Source organism: Humulus lupulus, chromosome 4, assembly GCF_963169125.1.
Source record: "Humulus lupulus chromosome 4, drHumLupu1.1, whole genome shotgun sequence".
NCBI lineage: Eukaryota > Viridiplantae > Streptophyta > Magnoliopsida > Rosales > Cannabaceae > Humulus > Humulus lupulus.
Window position 1 is genome coordinate 56,333,101 of NC_084796.1, and position 6,000 is coordinate 56,339,100.

A 6,000-nucleotide genomic window follows, 5' to 3' on the forward strand; every position below is an offset into this window, starting at 1 on the left:
TTGTTTCTGTTTATTTAGGTCAGTGTTCTACAAGTGTCCAGCCTTCCATGTACACATTCCTAGACCACCAAGTGGAGTTCATTATCCAAATAAGGTACAATGGTTTGTATTTTTTATAGCAGTTAATATTCTAAATCTTGGAAGTTTAATGCAACATAATTCTATGCGGGACTTGAAAAGAGTTCTGAAATTTTACTAGATAAGGATATACAACTTTCTTCTATAGCATGTGCTTCCAAACAATTCTCATTGGAACTAATGAAAATAAATTTTGGTAAGGAAACCTTTGAAAATATTTTAATCTGAACTAGTTAATTTGGTGGTAGTAACTTAAGAGGGGTAGCTCAAATGGTGAGGCATGTAATTTACTCCAACAAGATCTGTTGTTCAAATTTTTCCTGGGCACCTACATAGCAATTGCTATGGTTTCTTGTTCAAATTTTTTAGGTGGAGAGCCTAGTTAAAAAAAAAAAATTGGTGGTAGTAACTTTCATTACCAATGATTTATTTTTGTGTTTATGAATCAGTTTATTAACCTTGTTTGTTAGTTTTAGTCTGGACTCTAGAGTAATTGTTTGTGTGGCATTAATGATGCCTGGCATCTCAGCTTTATCAATTAAATTGTGTGATTGGATTGGAAAACAAACATTTGGTTTTGAGCACCAATGGCATCTTTTAACTTTTAAATGACCCGATTTTTACACCTACCTTTTAATTTGAGACAAAGTGTTGATGGAAACTTTTCAATGAGAAAACTTACTTTATTTGATGCTCCCAGTTTCTCTTGCTTTGATTATAAACGCATGTATATAATACACACACACACAAACACAAATATATAATTTGGGTCAAGCTGATTTTTGGTATTATGTTTATGCAGTCTATCATCAAGAAGCATGTTAAACCCACACCATTTTTTTGGCATGAGAAGTCTGCTGTTGTTGGATGGTTGCATTCTTTAAGGTGAGAAGGCCCTAATATTATCTTTTTATAGAGCAGATTTTGCTTGTAGTATAATTGCATGGCTAGCTGATAAAGTTATAATTAGGTAATTAACTTTTTTTATGTACTCTTTTAGTTTACTATAACTTTAAGTTGAAGCATTACTTATTTAAATTTTGTTGTAGCTAAACAAATGGACTCACAACAAAGACAAGTGCACAAAGGACGATGAATTGAAGGATGGAGCAAGTTTCACGCATGGTTTACTTTTGTGTATCTTGTAATGTTTCTATTTTTCATTTTTGAAGTAAAAATTGTTCAAGATTATAAAACTTTATTATGTTATGCTTTCAAACTTAAGTTAGAACTAAGATCTCATGAAGTAGACACATTCATGGTTTGAATTAGTTATTGTTTAATGTAATACTTATGGTTTATCAATCTATTGAGAATTACATTTTATGATTAATTTTGAATTTTTTTTTATCAAAATACAATAATGAAAATCTTTTAATTAAAAAAAAAACCATATAAGTATATTTATCAAAATAAAATTAAAAATTTTATTACTATATGTTATGATTTAAAAGCATATTATAAGCGTAAAAAATCGTTATGGTTTATATAATATAACAAACTAAAAATGTTATCAAAATAATCAAATGTAACAGTTGAAAAGTGTTATGAAAAAAATACAAGATTAAACTTCAAATTTATAATCAAAAACTCTATCTAAATGTTATTATTTGAATATTATAGCACCTAAAAATGTGTTATTGAATAGTTTAAGATAACACCGAACATAACATTAAAAAAATGTTATAGAAAAGACTGGACTTTTAATAACATGGGCTACGTTAGCATTTTCAGAAGTGCTATCAATAGTCCCCGATAGCACTTTTTAAGTGTTATGAATACTGTTTTTTCTTGTAGTGTATCATTAGAGTCATTCTTATGTATACATATCCTTATTTCATCAAACTTTTCACCATTTATTCACAAAATCAGCAAGCATAAATCACCATGAATTTTATCTTTTACCTCATGCCTCATAAAATTCATACAAGATCATTCATGTTTCATAAACACAACAATTCACAAATCCTAACATGCTCTTATTATACATATAATTCAAATAACATAACTAACACATATTCATATATAACCTTATTCCTTTTTTTCTTCTAATGAGTTCATGCATGCAACCCAACAAAATAATAATACAACATGGATGAATAACATAACACAAATCCTCATATATGCTTTTACATTAAACCTAACATGTTCCTATTATTTTTCATGCATACCATAATATATTGATACATAATCTCATATACACCCTATCATGTTTCTAGATCCACAATTTATTTTAAAACATATAAGAAAAACAATCATGCTTGAACATCACCCGTAGGCCGAAACATACATACATAAAATCATAGAATATCATCAACATCATATTTCAATAATCATCTCATTACACATATTATGAACATACAACAATAAAAATCAAGCCAACACCATAAACCCCTACCCACGCCTAGATCAATATCCCATGCATCAACATATTGAAAAATATCCACAAATCCAATAACTCAAGAGAACACCATAGCATTAGGGGTAGAGATTCAATACCTCTCTTGATTGTAAAATCAAGAACACAACTTGATCAACACCCAAGTGATAATCACCCTTGAATACCCTAGGATTTTTGAAACCCATGAAGAAGAAGAACATAGAAAAAGACTTAAGACAATGAGGAAGATAAACCTAAATCTTAAAACAACAAGGAATCATAAGAAAAACCATACCTAAGACCTCCTCCTTCTTCTTCCTTTCTTCTCCTCATTCTCTCTCTTTCACGCCTCTCTCTCTCACTCTCTCCTTCTCTCTAATTTCGGCAGCCACAAGCAAAAGAATGCCAAGGCTTCCATACTCTCCTATTTATAGCCTCTAGTGACCTAACCTTAAGAAAATGACTCAAGTGTGAAAAGCCAAATTCCTATCCCATAATTTAAGCTAAATCCCATCATTTCCTCTCCTTACACCTCACCTAAACCCTTATCCTAATGTGAACCAAATAAAAAATCAACCTTGTCATCTTTTCCTACAAGATGACAACTTATATTTCTTTTCTTTTCTATTTTCTTTTCTTTTCATAATTATAAGGAAAAATGCTCAAGACTCACATTAGGTCTAGATTCATACTACTCTTTCCTTTTCTATAATGGGAACAATAACTAAATAAATTAATAAAAGAAAAATAAAACACATTCACACACACACACACACACACACACACATTTCGGCACACACTTAAAATAAAAAAAATAACCTATTTTAATCCCATCAATTGTCACACTTATAGTAAAATAAACAAGACACACAATTATTCACATATTAAAAATATATAATCAAACAAGCAATTAACAAATTTAAATTCAAAAAGATTATACCAAACAATTCTAACAATTAAATAAAATAACAAACAATCAAATAAAAAAACAACAACTAAATAAAATAAACAACATTTAAATAAAACAATTCACCACACTTAACACTTAAATAAAATAAAACACCAAAAATTTTAATAAACTCTAAATTTTTTTTTGGTGCACTACAATATACCATCCTTAAAAGGAATTTCGTCCCAAAATTCTTTTTTACCAAATAATTCAGGGTATCTTTCTCTCATGTCTTCCTCCAGCTCCGATGTTGCTTCTCGTTCCGTACTATTCTTCCACAGGACCTTTACTAGTGGAATCCTTTTGGATCTCAATTCCTTGATTCCCTTTTCAATAACGCGCTCAGGCTGTTCATCATAGCTCAGGTCCTGCTTCAGCTGTAACGGCTCGTAGCTCAACACATAAGAGGGGTCTGACACGTACTTACGCAACATGGAGACATGAAAGACGTTATGCATTTTAGCTAATACTGGGGGCAGTGCCAAACAGTACGCAACCTGCCCTACTTTGTCCAAAATCTCAAATGGACCTATAAATCTAGGGCTTAACTTCCCTTTCTTTTCAAAACGCATCACACCTTTCATCGGCGAGACTTTCAAGAAAACAAACTCACCTACTGAAAACTCGATGTCTCTTCTCTTGAGGTCAGCGTAGCTCTTTTGCCTACTTTGTGCGGTAAGCATTTTTTGGCGAATCTTCTCAATCGCCTCATTGGCTTCCCTAACTGCTTCAGGGCCTAAAATCTGTTTCTCCCCAACTTCTTCCCAGTGCAAAGGAGATCTACACTTACGCCCGTATAACATCTCATAGGGAGCCATCCCGATAGTAGATTGGTAACTGTTATTATACGAGAACTCCATTAGGGGTAAATATCGATTCCAAGACTCTGAAAAGTCCAAAGCACAGCACCTCAACATATCTTCTAAAATCTGAATGGTCCTCTCAGACTGGCCATCGGTCTGAGGATGAAATGCGGTGCTAAGCTTTAGTCTTGATCCCATAGCTCTCTGTATCCCTTTCCAAAATTTCGATGTGAAAACTGACCCACGATCAGAAATTATCGACTTTGGCACCCCATGAAGTCTCCCTATTTCACTAACATACAAGTCAACATATTTATCCGCCGAGTATGTGGTCTTGACTGGCAGAAAATGGGTAGACTTAGTGAGTCTATCTACTATCACCCACACTGAGTCGTGCTGCTTGGTGGTTCTAGGCAACCCTACCACAAAATCCATTGCGATATCCTCCCATTTCCATTAAGGAATGTAGAGCGGTTGAAGCAACCCTGCAGGCCTCTGGTGTTCCGCTTTGACTTGCTGGCATGTTAAACATCTAGCAACAAACTCAGCAATATCCTCTTCATTCCATGCCACCAATATAACGCCTTAAGTTCTTGGTACATTTTCGTGGACCCTGGGTGCAAGGAATAAGGCGTTGTGTGCGCTTCTTTCATAATACTTTCCTTAATTTCAGCATTGCCAAGCACGCAAATCCTATCATTGTATCTCAACAATCCACCATTAGACACTATGAAATCGCTGCTACCACCTTCTTGTACCAAAGCCTCTTGTTTCACTAAGGCTTCATCCAATTTCTGTCCTTCTCGAATTTTTTCCAATAGGGAGGATTGCAATGTGAGGTTCGCCAAACTTCTCGTCACAATTTCGATGCCGGCATTTATGATCTCTTTCTGAAGAGGCATCTCTATTGTATGTAATGCTGAGACACTCCTATGTCCCCGCCTGCTCAAAGCATCTGCAACTACGTTGGCCTTGCCTGGGTGGTATAGAATCTCACAGTCGTAGTCCTTTACTAATTCCAACCACCTTCGCTGCCTCATGTTCAGTTCCTTTTGTGTGAAAAAGTATTTCAGACTTTTGTGGTCGGTGTATATCTCACACTTTTCTTCGTACAGGTGATGTCTCCATATCTTTAGTGTGAACACTACTGCTGCCAATTCAAGGTCATGAGTGGGATACCGTTGCTCATATTCCTTGAGTTGTCTGGAAGCATAAGGTACCGCCTTCCCTTCTTGCATCAACATGCATCCCAAGCTGTTCTTTGATGCATCATAGTTTACCACAAATTTCCCACCCTCAGTGGGAACACAAAGGATAGGCGCGAAAATAAGCTTATCCTTCATGGTCTAAAAACTCTCTTCACATTTTTCTGTCCATGAAAACTTCTGATGTTTCCGGGTTAAGTTGGTCAACGGGGTGGCGATCTTCGAGAAACCTTAAAAAAACTTCCTATAATAACTCGCCAACCCTAAGAAACTCCGAACTTCTGAGGCATTCTTTGCCTGGGGCCAGTCTCTAATGGCCTCGATCTTTGATGGGTCTACTGCTATCCCATTCTTAGAAACTATGTACCCTAAGAAAGTTACCTGTTCCAGCCAAAACTCGCATTTAGAGAACTTGGCGTACAACTGATGTTCCCGTAATCTGTTCAGAGTCAATCTCAAATGCTCCTCGTTCTCCTCCTTGGTCTTCGAGTATATGAGGATATCATCTATGAACACTACTACAAACTTGTCCAAGAAATCCTTAAATACTCTATTCATCATATTCATAAAGGCTGCTGGGGCGTT